Source organism: Bombus vancouverensis, chromosome 13 (assembly GCF_051014615.1).
Source record: "Bombus vancouverensis nearcticus chromosome 13, iyBomVanc1_principal, whole genome shotgun sequence".
In the NCBI taxonomy this organism is placed as follows: domain Eukaryota; kingdom Metazoa; phylum Arthropoda; class Insecta; order Hymenoptera; family Apidae; genus Bombus; species Bombus vancouverensis.
In genome coordinates, this window is record NC_134923.1 from 3322621 (window position 1) to 3343194 (window position 20574).

The 20574-nt window shown below is 30.4% G+C and overlaps 1 protein-coding gene across 8 annotated transcripts in view; it reads left to right on the forward strand.

Annotated features, from left to right (window-relative positions):
• Positions 1-20574, forward strand: part of LOC117161860 (octopamine receptor beta-2R) — a 194906-nt gene that overhangs the window by 91238 nt on the left and 83094 nt on the right. Inside the window, exon 3 of one of the 8 annotated variants that reach the window (XM_076623752.1) lies at positions 8692-8862. The exons of the other annotated variants lie outside the window; for them this stretch is intronic. The gene's annotated coding sequence lies outside the window, so the exon portion shown is untranslated. The remainder of the gene's footprint in view (positions 1-8691; positions 8863-20574) is intronic. 8 annotated transcript variants of the gene reach the window in all.

Genomic DNA, 20574 nt, shown 5'->3' on the forward strand with positions numbered 1-20574 from the left:
GATGGCAATTTCAGTGCATTTTTGTCCATTGTGTTAACATCTTTCGTCTAGATCGTGACTCACTTACAATATTTCTGTTCCTGTTATATTTTCTTATTATGTAATAAATTGTTGATTTATTACTATTTAGAAGAGCCGTAATTTCTTTATACAATTTTCCTTTAAGCGCTGTATGTAACTTAACAGCAATTCATTTAGGTTTACTTGTTATGAATTTCTTTTCGCTCGTGATCCTCAATTATATAGAAAAAAGTCAAATTTCCACTTGCATTTACTCTCAGGTACTTTGAGGATCGTACTGAAAATCATTTCTCTATATGTATGTATTTAGCTTTGGCTAGAACACATAGCATTCGAATACTTCTGTTATGTATTTTGTACTTAATTGTAATAAATGTTATGTAATTTGCTTACAGGTTGTTGAATTTTTCTTTAATTCAACATGCATTTTGTGAATGTATAAATATAATTTGTTTCCACAATTTGTATATAATGTATTATTTCCTAACGCGCTGTTGCAATATTCTTCATTCATTGCAGGTATATAGATCATAGAAAAGGTTATGTTTAGTTAAATCATGAAGTTGTAGGACCTTAGTAAAGTTTGTAAAGTTATTTTATAATATAATAAAGTTTGTTTTCTTTGTTGCTTGTTTTCAAGAAAGTATATGAATAGTAATCCAGTACCTTTAATTTTTATTCAATACAGAGCAATTTTTTTAAACAAAATATTCATCATGTTCTGTAATTTTTATGAGTATATCTATTATATCGCAGAAGAATTATATCTAATTAAAGCATGAAGTTGCTATTAATAAAAGGTTTAAAAAATTGGCAAACATGGAAACAAAGGTTGGGAAGGTTGCACATAGTGCTTTTATTTCATTTAATGCATATAGAACATTACAAAATATTTATATACTGTATTTATACAATACAATATCTGCTGAGATCATAGAAAATAACATAACTGAGACAAATTATTGAGGAAATTATTAATTGATGAAAATGTAAAATAAAATGTAAAGTCATAGAAGATAACGATTTCAAGCACGTAGTAAAGTTTATAAAAATTATAGTGGCTATACAAAATATTTGTATACCATTATTTTATCATAAATAATTTTCTATACTGATTAAATCCAAGTACATCTTACAAATCTAATCTAATAAAGAACGCTAAAAATCTAATAAAAAACGCTTTACTGTAAAATAAAGATATTTACAAATATTTTTTGTATCCATTGAATTTGCAAGAATTATAGGAAAATAATTCCTCTGATCAAAAAGTTCCACTGAAACAATGGAAACAATCGAAAATGGCGGGCGAATGTAAATCTGATTTAAATCTAACAAATTTCGAATGTCAAAAACAAACTCTGAAGCTGATTTATAGAATTATTTACAGTATGCACGAAAGCAAATAATAGAACTCGAAAATATTACAACTGGAAAAGATATTAAGTTAAACTTTCAGAAGCTAATAAGGAAACAAAATTCAAGAATCATATTACGAAAAGAACTCTGTCTAATTATATGTATATGTCGGAGATGAAAGGACATCGGAGCCTTCCCTTTGGAACTTCGGGAAAATCCCTTAACACCATAATCTAGATTCTATCATAGGCGTAATTAAACAATTGTCGTCATTCGATCCGATTGTATTTGTTCGAGATTTGTGATAATGAGCTTGGGTTCGAGGCGACAGTCAGTCGCCGAACGTAGCCGCGGTCACGGGATGAACGCTTTGTCTAACAAAGGTATGGAGTAATTCTATAGCTCTCCTTAAAAGAAATAGTTGTAGCGGCACGCGACAGTAAACATTCCAACGGTTTCTGTCCTATGGCTCGCTACACACAGACCCTATTTTTCGGGTAAGATGATCACCAGATGTCGACGCATCCTAACAGTACATGTTCAGCTAACCTGAGGAACCATTACAAATCTTAAGATTTAGTTAACTAAAGTCCTTCAAACAGACAAAGTCTTTATCCCAACTACGGGAAGATAGGGGAAATCTATTTTTCTCACGAACGACGCTTCCCGCTAGCAACTTTCTCTCAAGGGCGGTTAGCATCCTTCTCTAACTACCAACATAGAAATTGACCAATTAACAACAACGTCAATTTTCCTCACTTTCTGGGCGAAGGTTTTACTCGACGAATCCGATGATCTCGTGTCCTTGGACACACCCCATCATAGTTTTCCTCTGCAGCATCATCGTGACGGAAAGTCATTCTCTCGTGAGGCCGTATTAGCGAGTTACCTAGCGTCTTTACGCTCGGTGGATATTCCACGTTTTAACAAAGAGTTAGTTTAGTAATACTTGTACCGTAGACAAGCAAGTCGAGTACAACTTGGGCTTTGGAAGAAAGTACATTTCTTATCCCGTTGACCGCGGGTTCGTTTTCGACTCTAAGACCATTATCACTAGTGTCTAATCACCGCGGTTACTTGTCAATTCTAGAATATCCACACTTGTATTGATAATTATATTTGCACTAGTCAATGTCTTCTCTATTGCATAACGACAATGTGTAATCCAAATGAAGATTCGTTTCATGCCCCTAACCCCAATCATAATGTGAACCCGACATATATATATGAATATGATAACAAATAAAATAAACAGAAGATCAAATTCACTTTGTATTATAAACGAGCTATTATAAAGTACACAATTTTATTAAGAAAACTTCGAAGTCCAGCAATTTTGATCAAATTCCTAAAGCTTTTTCAATTGGAGAATAATTCTGAGAAATATCCACATTTTCTATCTATCTTCTTCTGAACAAACATAGGCATTATTCCTCCTAGAAAATAAAGAACTGACCCTAAATCCTCATAAATCAATAAAGCTATATAACCGTTTCGATTCGAAGTAACCTTTAAATGAAATAAAATAGAGAAGGTAAGGCAAGAAAGTTAAAGAAACTCCGAAGTAATCGTAAACCAACCAATAATTTCGGGACCTCGTTTTCACAACGACCTAAACATTTAATTTCCCCTCAAAAGAACGGATCAAAAGGGGAAATTGGACGAGAATGAATGGCCAAAAACAATAAATTCCGTGATTCAGTTTCACGAACTCGCATAGTAGCCAGAATGGAATGCATTCAACGAGGAAAAAAGTCGGAACAGTTGTATGAACGTGAAACAACGGAAGGAAATGCCGTGTATTCAGTTTAATAAATGACGATAAAGGCCGATGTTGGATCATGGAGGGCGTTTGATTTCATGCAGGATGGCCGAATTAATTATAATCCAATGGAACGTCTACAACGACGCGTTGAATTTTAATGAAAGTCTGTTCAATGGATAAACCAAATGATTCGTAATCTTCTCATATATAATATTCTACATTTTAAATATACAAGTTTTATAGTACAGAGTAAAATTCGAATATGGCGTAACGCTCATGTAATACATTTGTACGATATTATAAGTAATCTAGTAATAATTTTAATTAAAAGGGAGAGTATTGTTTCTTAAATGCGTCTATAATTATATTATAGATGGACTGTACTTAACTAAATCATGAAGTTATGGAATCTTAAGAAAGATTGTTTTTGTAGAAGTGTTTCATTCTCTTTACATTATAAGTTAATTCTATTTAAGTAGTCGAAAAGATTAAAAATGTCGTTCCTATTATAAATCCCTCAATTATAATGTAGTATTTTTAATTTCAGTGCAGGAAAAAATTACGCTAAATTAAAGATTTGTTCGCTTATGGTTTATAATACTTCCTTTCTAAATGCGTTAATGGCTCTAAGTGTACTAACAATAATCCTTAAATCCATCTTATCTTCATTTTGAGATTATATTTCTACAAAAGACTGATCTCCTTGCAAAGGATCTTCTCTTCCTTTAATCAACCGTGCTGTGTCTCTTCAGGTATTTCCATTCGAATCGTATTTTTATATTCTTAGAAGATTTGTCAAGTTTGAGGAAGATAAGAAAGAACTGTTCCTAATATGCGAAATTTTTCATTTCAATTATGTATTAAAGTTTCATTAAAACACCAATAGTTTTCTTTTCCATAAAAAAGAAATTAAGATATACGGAAGGTACTTATATAAGATATTTATATAAGAAAACCAGAGCAGAATTAAAGCAAATCCAGCCATTCCCCAAATAAAACATAAGATAAAATAAAATAGCATGAATAAATGAAAAAATGAAGGAAAGATATTTGAATAAAAGAAAAATGTAAAAAATGTAAGAAAGAGGTAAAGAATACAAGAGATAAAAAACTCGAGAGTCGGGACAGTATCAAAACAGATTCAACAACAGTTTCCTAAATAAAATATCGAATTGAATAAAAAGTAAACAATAAAATAAAATAGTAGAAAAGAAGCAAAAAAAATGAGGAAAACATTTAAATATACGACAAATGCGAGAGTTGCAACAAAGAAATAGACAGTACCGACAATAAGCGTCAGCGATTTCGCTGACCACCGCAAAACTGATACGGAAGAAACGGCGGCGGGGTGATGGTGTGCGCGGTTTCGGAACGAGGTTTTCCGGTCTGACGATCCTTCCGGTAGCTTCTTGCATAACCGGCGACGGCGTTGCTCGTCGTTGTAGCGTCTCAAGGTTTCCGCGCTGAATCCATTTCCTGATCATCAGTGGAGAGAATATTACGCTGACGGCAATCATTAAATCGACCGCAGACGTGTTTCAACGATGTGGAAAGGAAAAGTATGTGTCACACCGCGCCGTTCCCTTTGCTCTTTGGAACGTCTTCTTCGTGGAAATTCTCCTAAACGTCCCTTGTTGGCTATATGCTTGTTTTCTATTCTGAAGTAACTTCACACTTTTGCCATTCCTTCAGGGACTAATTCTTCTCACTGTGTTAGCTTGCCACCATTTCGCAATTTTTTTATTTGCAACAGTCGTTTGATTTTCTTTGACATCTTATTCATTTGTTCGTTTTTGGTTCTATCGTTTAATGGAAACTGAAGCATTTTTTGTTTAATTGTCAGCTGAAGAGGTAAATATTGAAATAATTGATGTATCGTGAAAAAATTTTAGATAAGGAATTACGTGATGAATGTTTAACCACATACAGAATTAAGTGCATTAAAAATGAAATGATCTTAGTCTCTTTTATAATGGTTATTAACAGTTGTTAGTAAACTGGAAGGATTTATGCATTTGTAAACTGCACAATTTTGTAAAAAAAATACACAAAATTGTGAACTTTCTTTTGTCCGCAATTGTAATTATTTCCTATTTCTAAGTTTCATCATTTTTTTCTTGAACAGAAAACAATATTCATCGCTTTACATTTGAACTCCCCTGAAAATCATAATCTCCAAGGTGACTAAGTACAGAACAGTGGTACGTATAGTGTAATAAATTGCGCCATTAATAATAATAATCAAGTCAACGAGAAAAAGAAGTCATGCAAGTACAATTAATCGGCAAATTGTCGCTTACCAGATGCTGCAAAACACTATTATTACTTTATGTTTTATGTCCTATCATTTGCACTGACTTGTAAATACAAAATCCGTAGAAATATGTATTTACATAAACGTCAGTCGTACCATGCAATTCATGGAATTACAATCACCACCTTTCAATGCGTACGTGGTGATTCTGTTTTTATAATTATAAACAAATGAAATCAGTATCCTTGTATTGTGAACAAAGTAACGACCACTAAAAGTTATGGATTGTTAATTGCTACAAAATATAGATTATATTACTTTTTTACCATCCATTATCTGAGTGATTTGTAAAAAATTATAATAGAACATTTATTAAAAGAAATGCGTTTTTCGACTATTTTTAAATTGCTAATTGAAATTGCCTATTGTTTCTTGTAAAGCTTAATGCTTGGAATTTGAATTAATTTCAAGAATCCCTTTTATAGATATTCCTTATGAAATATTGACTATCAAGTTTCTACACTTCATTTTTATTTACAATGTGAAATACTTCAAGAGATTGCTTCATTTCAATGTGAAAACTCTTGTGGATGCATTCTATGCTCAATATTTAATATAATAGTCACAATAGTTAAAAATTCTACATATAGCAAAATCACACAGTTAACATGATATAACTTTCGAGAAAATAAAAGTCAAAAGAATATAAAATATCAAAGGTAATATTCTGAAGATAAATGTATAAAACCTATATCCGGATTGTATTATTTACTCAAAATGATTTCGTAATTTTATAGACAAGTAATTAGCTATTCTTTGATCAAATATATTCATACATTTACGAAAAATTTATTTTTGTCTTCGATTTGTTGTTTTTGGAAAGAGCAAATTTGCAATATATCTTCAACAGATAAAATTCAACTAATCATTCAATAAACCAATTATTTCAAAGATATAATAAAACGACTGAACTGCATTCGATACGTATGTAGCTCTTAAACATATAACTCTAAATCAGCGGCAAGCAATCAGAAAGACCTGTATCTATACAGCTGTAACAAGTTTCCAATAATTACAGCTGTGCCATACGTACAACTCAGAATTGAACCAATTAAGTAGGTAACAATACAGTAACAATCTCAAAAACACATTCTCTATTCTACCTGGCGTTCATCAATTTATTGAAATTTCGTCTCGGTGCAATTGTAATTAAACGACTAAAACTTCGTTTGAATAAAACGTTAAAATTATTAATTAATCAAAGCTAAACAAGAAAAGCTTATTAGACGGCAACATACACAGAAAAATTAAACATTTTTACGTTTTATATTATGTTAATATTCATGACTTATGCGTTTAAAGAAAGTTCAGAAGTTTATCTGATTTCTAGTACTTATCTTTCATTAGATACTCTCTTAAAGTTATGTTACTTGATGTTGAATGATTTGAAGTAATGTAATCTCATTTTAAGAAAGTATCTAATCAAAAATAAGTACTTCAAATAAGTAAAATTGAAACAATCTCACTTGTTTAATTCGAACGAAGCTTGTGGAATAAATTGTTAAATGATCTTACTATATCATTTTATGTGTCCAGTAATAATATCATAATGGTTTTTAATAATTATATACAGGGGCTGGCAAAAAATAAGGAGAAAATATAAAATAAAATTTATCCATATGATACTTCGTCTTCGAGAAAATCGTGTTTGAAACTTTATCAAGTATACTTGAATATGGCTAATTCCAGATTGAGAGAATGTAGAATAAAATTTACTAACAAAATGCTTTGTGTTCAGAAACATAAATCTGAAAATGTATCATACACCCGTACTAAGGCAATTCTTAACTAAACATGTCCTAACTTTATCTTTCTAAAAATGAACGGAACGGAAACATTTTATTCCACGTTTTTTACTTGTTTTCGCATGTGCAAGTTCAAATATGTTATATGTGACAAATTTTGAAATTCGATTTTTCTGAGAACTAAACTTATTTGATTGGTTCTACATATCAGCAGAACGATCTTTCAAATCCGCCTTTCTACCAATATCAATGATAGACAAATAAAATTTCCATACCCGTGATTTTAGTATCAGAAATCAAAATATATTAATAGTGCCGATTTCTCACAAATCAACCAATTAATCTCGATGCAACTAATTATTTGCATTTTTTTGATCCCTACCACATTTCATTCATAATTATTTTGTTTCTGGGGATGGAAATCATACGCATAAATTAAATTAAATAATTGGCTCCAGTTGTCACGTATCCAAAAACAATAGTTAATTAGTGATTAGTTATTACACACAAAGACTATCTCTCAGCCACCGTTTGGCTGAGAAGTTATTCATTTGTGAGAGTTCAAGGAAATCTGCTGACCTTTATAACCAATATAATAGTTCGAAATAGCATAGAGATTTCTTTGAATTTCTTTGATTTCTTATTTCACTATAGGTCAACTCCAATCTAATTAATTTGCTGTGAAAAACATAATGCAATACATACAAGAAAGTAATCGAGAACATAACCCGAATTAGATTCGGGTCTCAATAATCCTCTGAAATCTATGTAGCTTGGGTAGGATAGAAAGCGGATTATAATCAGATAGTTTTAAGATCCTAACGAGTGTTAGCTACGTACGTACATTTTAGGTACAGTGATTCGCAAAAGTATAAATTTTATGTGTATATTGCGCGTATTATATAAAATCTTTTAAAATTTCGTTACCATTACAATGAGACGCGATTGCTATGATTATATTTACAAAATTTAAACTTAACCTGAGAATATATAGACAAGTAGCGAGATATTTTCTGCAATCTTATATCTAGTAAAAAAGTTAACATAAAGTATGAATAATAATATAAATATAAATTAAATATAATATAAGTATAATATAAATAATATGATATAAATATAAATTAATATAATAATATGAATAATAATATAAACTATGAATAGTAATATAAAGTATGAATATTGCGGATGATTGTTTGTTTAAATACTTTTGTCATTTTTGCAAAATATATAGTTATAAATATGTTGCAACTTCTGTATACATTTCTAGAATCGCTAAAAAGTTTACACATTATAACCATAACAGTTGGGTGACATTACGGCGCTAATGAAATTTCAAAATGTTTTGTATAATTCACATAATATGTTCATAAAAGGACGAAACAAGTGCATGAATACTTTCACAATCCACTGCATATATAGACATTTTCTTCAATTTATATTAACAAGATACAAATGTCACCAGAATATGACAAACAAATATGTTTTTACAGTGTTCTACGGTTAGCAGTCGATTTGTAAATAACATCTTATGACTTCTGACTTATGAAATTATCTCCACCAAGAGGCCTATGTGTACGACCGTCATGTGAAGACAATGTAAAGTGACCACGGAAGTGATTTTCTGGAAAACAAATTAAATCTCATTTATTGTCGTTGCTAAGGTAAATATAGGAACTTAAGTAGATAAGTATGTATATGATCTAATGCACAACAGCGACGCGATCTCGCAGCAGTGTCGCTGTACGATTCGGCGGGTCCTTCTTTTTAATTATGCAATACACACGGGCGTGCGATTCCGCTACGATATCGCAACTGACAAGAGATTACCGCTATGGTTGTATCGCAGAATGGTTGAATCTCAGAATTGTTGTACATTACAAAGACCAAACATTGCTTTGGATATTGGATACTTTGAACATTCGGATTATGGATTGTTTGGCCATAGAATCGTTTATTGAGGAAATTTGATATAGTCGGTTATAATTTATTATAGTCGGTTCTAATTAATTAGTAGATAAATGTAATAATACATACAGTGGTATACAAATACCTTTTATGACCACTGTATATTATATTGAAATCGTTTGTTTAGAACCTTATCAGTAATGCAGTGTAAGTCCATATACAAGTCCTTGAAACGTTGACCGGTTTTTAATATTACTGTCAGAATTATTCACGATATTCTCTTTATCAGTTTGGAAAAACCTTTGCAACTTTATTTAGAATTCGGCAAACAACCAAGAATAATGATATCTATAAATAACACATCGTTTAACACTTACAGATGATAAGGTTTAATTTCAAAAATTAGTATGCAGTAAAAAGATTGACATCTGTATCATAATATTCTGCAAAAACTTTAATAAAGGATGAATTCGTATTGAGTTTCGTTATTTGCAATTTTGTAATTAAAGTACATTTTATAAATATAAGCGGCACCCACATACTTTTCCATGAAGATTAGGATGCTCACAGAGAATGAGATAAATTTGAAATATCGATAGAGACTTTTTGTAAGCTTTATGATTATTTCCATTTGAAACAATGGATTATGGAGAATCAATATATTCTATGATACATATTTTATCATAGTATTAGGTTGATTCATATGTCGGTTCATTCAGATCTTTTTAAATAAATATGATGTATCTAATCAAAGAGTAACTTACCTCTTTTCTCTATAAATACATATCTTCCATCAAAAAATTCAGACAAGTGTAGTTTTACATTCTGCAAATAATTTTTATAGCATTTTTTTAAATCCATACGCTTGTGAAAAACGAATGAATTTATTACTCAACCCAATAGGAATCTCATAATTAATAATATTAACTCCTTTCTCATAGTCCTTTTCAAATTTCATTCCTGCTATATTCAGTTTACGGAGTTTCATTCGGTTCTTTATTGCTTCCAAGGTTATTTAAAATGAACACCTAACCCAAAATCAGTAAAAACAGACATTATTCGCGCGATATTCAAGTTAGGTTTGAATTATGTTCGAACCCGGCAGGAACATTATTTATATATTTTTCGCAATCACTGTTTTAATTAACATTGTTATTTATATTATTAAGTTTCCCGTTATAATTGGCATTCCATGGTACCACACGTTTTATTTCTGATTTTGCGAGTGATTTCACGATACAATTTTTTTTCAAAACCAAAATATAATATACAAATATACAATCTTTATTATTTCTCTATAAATCTTGCGAATGACTTTCAAGCTATTATTGAATATTCCGAATCTTTATCCTACAAACACTAAATAATTCTGATCGAATAATCGTTCCTTTGATAATGTAGATTATCATTACATTCTGTATGAGACCAGTAAATGTTGTAATACCTTTGAACAGAGATGTACGTTCAACTAATCTTCAAACTTAGTTATATGAAACAGACAAAGCCATAACTAATTATTTATTGTTAGTTATATAAATAATATACATATATATAATTTATGATTAACATAATTGAATATATATAACGACTTTATAATATACCAAGAAAATCCCATCATTCACAAGTACTCCGATTTCTTTGTTAACGCATTTGAACAGTAACGAAAAACTTACCTTGGAAAAGACTACCTCACACTTACCTGTGAAAAGACTAACGATCACGATCACGCGCGATCGCGTGATAATAAGTGACGTTGCTCGTTGAAAATGTCTGATCGGATCTAGTGAATAGAGGGACCAGACATACGTGTATCTTTATAACGGCAACGGGTTCGAGCTAGTCGATTTGCCGGCCCGTGAAAAAGTCCCGGCACAGTTGAAAATCATTGGTTCGGTAGCGAGAGCCATCGATGCACCGGAACGAGTTCTGCACGGCCTTATGCATCGCGCGCATTAGATCGATTGCGGCCCTACAGAGGAAACTGCATTGCAGCTGCCGAAGTCGCGGCCGAGTTTGAAATTTCCAATTTCGAATTCGACGGCGAACGTGCCCGTGATTTTAGTCGTTTAATTGCTGACTGCATTCAAACCGAATATCTGTCGAGGATTTTTTATTTATTCGTTTTTTTCTTTTTCCTTTTTAGTAGGTTTTAACTCACGTCAATTACGCTACGCTATTAGTGACGATAATGAGCATTGAAAATGTTATGAGGATTTGATTTTATTTTTAATACTCTGCTTAAGAACGGTTTTCTGCATTTATAGAAGAAATTTAGATTTTCAACAATACGACTTTTCAATATTTGGGCTATTATTTATTATATCATATATATATTATATATTATTGTTCCTTCACAATCGTTGTTTCGCAAGTGAAACACGATAAGGTTTTGTACTAAAATTAATTTTGTCTTAATTAACTAATGTTTGACACTACAGTTCTGTTATCCGAATATAATATTTCCCACTAACAAGTGCCTTTTTCAATTCCAAACATGTACATATTTTATTACTGTTCACATATAATGTATTCTTTCCCTTATTCCACTGAGTAAATTCTGATTATTAGAATTTAGTATGAAATTAATAGCGTTTTAACTATCAAAGAAGAAAAAAAAAGAAAAAGAGATAAAAATATGACATAAATGAAAAACTCTAAAGTGACGAAAGTGCAACAGAATTAAAAAAAAATACATGCCGTTGAAAAAATCACAATCATAGACATTAAAAGACAAAAACATGATGTTGCAAATTATCTAAAGCACGTAGACTTCTGTGATGCTGGTAACAATAGAAAACCCTCTACAACTGATATAATGAAATGGTTTCATTGCGATAAAGACGATAATAATGACGACTTCATATAAGTGAAAACGGAAATAAAGGTGTCTCTCACGGCGACACATTTGCCGCTTTTGGAAAAGGGTTTGGATGGTTCAAAGTGAAGAAAGTAACTGTATGCGGTTACTTATGTTGAAAAAATTATGTGACTGAGCAGCGAAAAAGGTATGGGATCCATAAATATTTAAAGAGACTGTCAACTAATCTGTATTTGGATAAATGAAATTTCATATCAAACAAGTGACTGTTTCTATTACCTGAAAATTCCATTAGTCGAGCAGTTTTATCTCCCCATTAGTTCGGGTAAGGGATGTTCTACTATACACGTATCTCCTAGTAAGAGTTTTAATACGTTAGTTACTTTCCTTGTATAAAATATCAAACTAAATGATATTCCACATACAATTGTATACCTATATGTATGTCTATATTGACATTTATTATATTTATACCTTTTTAAGATTATTTAAACATTTGATATTTAATATTTAATATTTAATATTTAAATATTAGTTTCAAGGTAAACATGACAATCGTTATAGACTTTTATGTAGATAGATGTAATAATGATATAAACAAATCCATAGCTTCCACTAGAATAGCCAAGAAGTGATATGTATGGAAATATGCTATCAACAAGTAATTATATTTAATGTGCTATGGTGGTGTATGCGAACAAATAATCTTCTTCCACTCGTGTTGAAAGTTAACATTAATTTTGCTTTCGATTTTATAATTTGTCATTTTAACAGTATTTTGTAATATCACGACAGATCAGAATATTTTAATGTCATGAGTAGAAAAATATCGAATGAATTTCAACAGACTACGATTGCAAAATATGTACCTGCGGATACAAGAGAATTTCTTTCCACTGAAATTCCCAGTGACATGATGAAAAATTGCGAACAATACTTATCAGTCAAAGATGATTAAATTTGATATAACGCACTGGAAATAAATACATTTCTTTACTATATATTTATTATTCATATAATTTCTTTTAGAGCGTAATACGGATTTCTGATACACATAAGGAAACTAATAGTTGTAAAAGACATAAAAGCGTTCTTTTATCTAAATTAATACAATCATGGTACACGTGTGTATAAATTATATACATATATGTATTATACTATTGCTTTATAAATCTGCGAAATTTACGTTTACAAGATCGTTTGGACAGAAAATTTAGCAGATAATTGTCTTCAATATATTCATGTAGGAGCTTTAAAGCTGTATTAAGAATGGAGGACAAACACTCATGCTTTGAACCTAAAAAACTATCTAAGAGTTTAGTTTGTAGAAATAGAATAAATAAATCAACGTCTGAGAACAAGTGCCAAGAAAGCAACGTACATATGTAGAATATAAGACAAAAGAGTATGATTTAGTGTACGAAAATTGACGTGGCAGGTGTTTTTAAATTCGTTGAAATAAATTTTCGTCGTCTCTAATTATATTTAACTGTAAAACAAGAAGAAAAGATCTCAACATAACATTGTCAGAAATATCCGTAACAAAATTTCACAGACTCGTTTTAAGTAGATAATTTCAGGAAAAGAAAAGTTTCAGCCATTTTAATATATGTGAAAAAAGAAATATATATATATGTCGGATTAATGTTGGAATTTTGGGCGTTTGACGAATCTTCACTCGAATTTGCCATCGCTGTTATAGCTGATGTTTATTAATATAAATGTGGTTATTATAAGAGGCTACAAGTAATAGCGGCGATCGAATGGTCGAGATGTTGATGACAATGAATTTAAGTTCGATAACGAATCCACGGTCAACGGGATGACGAATGCGATGTGATACACGTATGACTCGACGTAAAAATTATCTGAATGAACTGCTCTGAATAGACTCTCCCTCAGTCCAAGTGGAACTGCCCTTATATAGTCCTCTCCCCACCTCTCGAGTTAATCTTTATTTTTAAGGAGAGCTATATAATTATTCCATACCTCTGTTAAGTATACGTCCCTCCCGTGACCGTGGCTACGTTCAGTGACTCGTTATGTCACTTCGAGCTAAAGCCCATCGTCATAAACCTTGAGCACAACTATTTCTTAGTTTTATTACTTAAGTGTAGCTATAGTAAAAGTCTGGACTTGGGGTATTAGGGGTTTTTTCCCAATATTCCGAAAGGGAGGCCTCGACGTCCTTTCATCTCCGACATATATATATATATATATATATATATATATATATATATATATATATATATATATATATATATATATCAATGTTATCAGAAATATTTAAGAAGAATTCCCAACATCATTAAAAATATCTACTCATAAAAAGCGAAGAACTTTTGTCATCATCATTTATGCTCAGAACGAAAGAGAAGAAGAAATTCTGGAGCTAAGATATTCACGAGAAAGAAAGAATTTCAGCTATCGTCATTTATATTTACCTCGCGAAAAGAAGGGAAAAACTAATTTCTGCTCCTTCCTTACTAGAAGTATGAACAAACCAAGTAAATTTGATAACATTATTAAAAATATATAGACTAGAAGAACTCTGGCATTTCAAAAATATTAATAAAAAGAACAGGAACTCTTTCCTGTCAAAAATATATATAACAAAAATTATTTATTATGCGAAATATTCATAAAATGATAAAAAGAAAGAAAAATTTCTTTTTAAAAGTATTGATAAAACTTGTCAAAAATATTCATAAACCAAGCATCATCGAACACATTTTCTACAAGGTACACACTTTCTACACGGGGAGAAAGCAAAATAATTTTAATCAACGTCTCGAAGAAGAAGTTGCTGTGCTGTGGGAATGCAACTCGAGGGAGAATCGAATTCGCGGCGTTGCATTAAACTTCGCGAAACTTCCGTCTTTGATGCAATCAAACGTCCTAGCTGAATAAATAAAATATCAGTTTCTTTTCGCGAAAAGCGCGTATGCATTCCTTTTCTTCTTTTGAAGTTGGTCGAAGTGAATCCAATAGCGGCGCGGCCACTCAGGAAAATTACCTCTTTCGCCTACTCGCTTCTGCTGAAAAGTCAACAAACTTGCACAATCCTGTTGCTTTGGAACGAAGCGGATTAATCCAACGTAATGAAGTTCGTTACCGGCTCGTGTTGATTAACGAGTCGCATGCGAAAATATGGAAAAACGTCATCGAACGAAACGTAAACTTGTGTTTCTATGATCGTGAAAGGATAAAATTAAAATCGAGTTAGCGGTACCGGGAATTATTTGTGATTTTATTTGATATCTGCTACGTTAGAATATACAGTCGATTAATGTTTCATATTAGTACTTTTTTTTATATCTTTTTGATATCTTTACATTACTACTTTCTAATTATATAACTAATTTATAGATACAATAATTAATCATGAAAAATATTGAAGTTCTCCTCCCTTTACAATTCGTTTGTTCATATGTAGCTTCTTAATATTCAAGATCGAATTAATTTCACAATATCAAAATACTCTTTTATTAACTACCTAAACGCAATAAAAGTCCCAGAAATGATTGATTATAAACGTATTAGATGTATTTCTTAAGAGAAAATTATTTTTTTAACGTTGACTAACTTTGATTGAAGAGGATTAGTCACAGAACGTCAACGGAGGTTTAATTGAAAAATATGACGTCCTTTCTACAGCTCGCAGTGATTGGTAATTGAAATCTCGAGGAACTAAACATATTTCAAACCAGTGTTACTGAAACGGTAATGGATTAAACGAAAGGAGCAATGGGAAAATCTGTAACAGACATGTCTATAAGGTATATCTCGGAGAAGGGTCTGCTTTAAGAAAAATACAGTAGTTTGATATTTTGGAAGATATATAGCAATATTTTATCAATTATGTACCTAATACTTCTGATACACAGTTTTTCAATAGTAACTTCTTAATTGAACTTTTATAACATTTTTTGCTCTTTATTATTAAAATTTATTGTTTATTATTATTTATTAACGAAATTTCGTTCAATGTGTACTGAATATAACTACCATCGTTATGAAATTGTATTATATATTTTCTTATGGAAAATTGTAGGTGGAGAATTCAAATAAAGAATGGTGATTCGATATATCAAAATATATACATAGTGAAATTTTATTAATTTGTATTCTTTTTAATATTTTGCAATCAATTATGATGTATTTTTCTGCTCTTTATTGTTGGAACCTTGTTCAGCGTACACGTACGTTGGACATTACTATCATTGTTATGAAATTTTATTTTATACTTTTGTACAAATTAGCGAGGAAAAGCTTAAATAGGAAGTAATGACTTTGACATTTCTCTAGTTGTTGTTGTTTCATTCTTTATTGTTGAAATATCGTTCGATTGGACATTATTTTTATCATAAAATCTTATTCTATATTATTTTTGTCATAAAGTTTTATTTTATACACCAACTTATAGTTTTAGAGCATTTAAAATTCCTCTAAAATGAATCTAAGCTTTTGTTTCTCATTCTAATTACTTATATCTAAAGTTACTCCTTTACCATCTTCCTAAATTTTTATATTATCAAGGAACATTATTTTATCTATAAATATGAGAAAAGCACTAATTATAATTTTTATAAAAAAGATATTAAACGATTTGTATAAATAGATAATAAACAATTTCTTATGTAAAGAAAATGTTCAACATTTTCGAATTAAATGTTATTTATGTTAAAACCAAGTAATAGATCAAATCCATTTCATTCGGAGTTAATAAATTGTTAGCAAAATTAGCAAAAAATATATATTAAAAATAGGAATGAAATTAAAAATGCTATTAAAACTAAAACAAATATATCGAACTAGCTACAAACGTAAACAATCATCTACTGCTCAAACAATGATGAACAATAATCTATGAAATAAACTTCTGTGTCAAATTTCTTATTTCTTGTACCATCAATGATAAATTTTCGAGGAATTCTTTAAAACAGGAAAGAAGATAGACCTTGAACCACATCAACACGTAACAATTTCGTTGATCAACGCAGAAACATGAATATTTGTCGGGGTTACTGATTGTTAGAACTTTTACGATTGTTTATCAGATTGTTACAGACATCGTCTAATGACGAGCATTGAGCGAGCAGTAGTTGAAAAAGTTTTACTGTTCCGAGTTCATAAGTTTTCCAATCAGCGAAACGTTTCGACTGACGACAGTCGTTCCCAAACAGCTGCATTCGAGTAGAGTCGCGCTAAAAATTGATAGATTTCAACTCGATCGTCGCAAGTTTGTCGTTGATTGTAGTCGGAAGATTCGCAAGTGAAACAGTTTATCTAACAGTTTCGTAAACAGTTTCAACATTTATTTGCTTCTCTATTTTAGAATCTCTAATTTTGAGTGTTAGAAACGTCGATATTTGAAATTTGTGTGAATTACATTGCTCTCTTCACTTTGGTCGTAAAACATTCTAAAAATCGCAGCTTTGCTATTTCTGGTTTCTTTTTTTCTGCAAATTTTCGCTATCGAAATTTCCAAATCCTAGCTTTTCAAACTGTAAATACCTTTACTCTCGAAATTTCCAATCTTTGAATTTTTCAACGCTCAAAATCTCCGCACTTTTAACTTTTCAAGCTTCAAATTTTTCAACTCTTGAAATTTTAAGATTTTCACATTGCGATTTTCAGATAAACTAGTACGATAGAAACGAGTTTTAATTCTAAGTTTTCCAAATAGCAAAATTTACGTTCAAAAACTAGGCTGAACAGCTGCTTTGCACGCGAAAGCATGAGAGGCAGAATTTACTAGCAGTTTAAGAATTGGCATATCATTTGAAAGCTTCCTCAGCCTTGTCTGTGGATACGGCTGATCGAAGGTCAATGTCGCAATCACACGTTGCAGCAAGCTGCATTATTTGCGGAAACTCTGGGACATTCTAAAAGTGAGTGTCGTGGTAGTCTTCAATTACGAAATTGTCGATTGCATCGGCCGAGAAAATAGACAACACCCAGCTCTTCCACGAATTTTCATTTCTACTCAACTCTCGAGTCCAATTGGCTTGTGTGCTTTAATAAATGTTAGCTTACCAGAGGGAGAGAGAGAGAGAGAGAATACTTTTACTCCTCATTTAATACCCATTTATTTTAATTGGGAAACATACCGCCGATCAAAAATTTGGAATGATTTTCGCAATTTTGGTTATGCTGAATCTCCTATTAATGTTCTCAGAACTTTCAAACTATTCTTTTTTCAAAAGAATTCTCTAAGATAACAGAATTCTAAGCTTCTTTAAATTCCTGAATTTCATGATATATATAGTAATTCTAAACATTGACAATATATGTATATTTAGATACTTTATTATTGTTTAGTTAAATATTCTTTTAATAAAGAGGATGGTTCACTTAAATTGAATGAAATAGTTTTATAATGCTGAAAGACAAATACAAATTTCATATAATATAACATAAATTATATTACAAAACTGAATTAAAATATTTTGAAATGAAATATTTTGCATTTACATTTTAGGCAAAAATACTTTTTGGAGGATAAAAGAAGGCACGATATATAAAAGAACATACAGTTTTGTTTGGAAACATTATATTAATTATTATAAAATATGGCTTACTTCTTATCGTTTAACGTCCATTATCTTTCAATGTCTATTAAGTTTTAATAATTAAGATATAAATACATAAAATATTAAACACACATGTATATATAGTTAATAATAATTAATTAGTTTGTGATTATATTAAACTAGTCAGTGTAAAAACTAATTACACATTAAAATACATAAAAATTAAAAAAATGAATAAGTTAAGCATTGACGAAGATAAATTTAAATACTGATGTGACATCAGATTAGTATAATGTTGATTGTTATTACACCTTAAATTATGTCATATTTGTAGTAGAGTAACGAAAGATATATTTTTACAGTGAAATGTTTAGAAAGTATTACGAAAACCTGACAATGTATTTGCCAATGTATGTTGCATGTACACATTCTTCTTTCCTACTACTGACATTTTATCACAATTTTTTAGTCTGCTTTTCACTTCCTATGACTCATACATATGTACATATTTTTCTTCTTTACTTCACACCACTCCGTCGGATTTTCCACTAAAGATACAGCAATTATTCACCATCCCACGTGCTGGAATTTTTCCTCGCTCGTCATTGTTTCAACAAAGTCAGATTCTCATCATAATTCCACGTAAAACACGCTTTATTCACGTAACGTGACGTGATTAAGTAACTTGCCCGGCAGAACTTTGTAAACCAGCGAGCGAAGAATTAATCGAAGTCTAATTAACCGTTTATTCCCAGCTCATTTAACACGAAACCGTAATGGTGACTTTTTCCCATGTACCAATGGGCGAACCAGTGCCACTTTCTGTCTCGCGATCGTTAATTTCGTTCTCAGGAAGATTTAATTGCTGGCCACCGAAGTTCTGGCCCGTTCTCATGGAGCCTTGCGTCACGAAACCGCACAAATTGAAAGATTCCTATCAGTACAACTATTTTTTGTCGAGTAAAGGTTTTCTTCCGAATTGAAATTCCGAAATGTTACAGGTGAAAGATGTAAAAATGTTAAAGAATTAAAGTTATTTGAGTATAACTAAAAAATTTTTATGCATTTGTGGGAAATTTGAAGTAAATTGCGTACAATGAAGAAAATGAAACAAAATGAAGAAAATGAAAAGAAATGCGTAGAATGAACATAGTATGCAAAACTATATAGAACATTTAACATATTTGCTTATAGTATTATAATATGATACGATTGTTTTATTATAATATAACACGTGATTATTTATAATACTAGTAGACAATTATTATATGTCCATAATATGATGAGAAAAATACAGTCTAGAATTAATTCCTTGGTTTATTATATTCGCGAAGATATTAATTTGAATAAATATCCAAAGTCTAGTTATGTAACATATGAAATATCTGATATTTAACAAATTTCAAATTAACCAAGTTCAGAAATAAATATCATATATGATAGAAAATATTCTTAGTTGCAAGCGATATATAAAATTATTCACAAACAGGTGAAAATTGATGATTAATGCACACAATTCTAACATCACAGGATCACATAAGGAATACAATAAACTATATTAAAGAAACAAGCATATACACTCCAAAATGTAACCCAATTAAAACCCAATTAAAAATTACAAATAAAATAATGTCTGAAAATCTTTGACTTTCTTACTAATTAAATGATACTTTTTAGTTTCAATCTTATGTTAATTATTACCGAAAAGTAGAAAATTGAAAAAAATCGGGAAGAATTAAAATAATATAGATATTAAACTAATCATTATTAAACATTAGCTGTTTTATTGTCGTCATTTGGGAATTTTAAGCACAAAACATAAATTTCATATCGACAACCATAAAATCTAAACGAGAATGTTCTTAGATATAAAAAATATATGCAGTTGGATATACAATAAAAAATGATATATGCGGTTGCATATACAATATTCTGGAAATATGTCCTCATTCTCTGAGAAACAATTAAACTTTATAAAATTATGTCAGAAATCAAAGAAAGTTTGCAATTTATGGATTGAAAATAATTTACTGTTATGTATTAAATGATTCAGGTCAAAACAATGGAAAAAAATATAAAAATAGGAAAATGTTTTTGTAATTTTTATGTAGTTA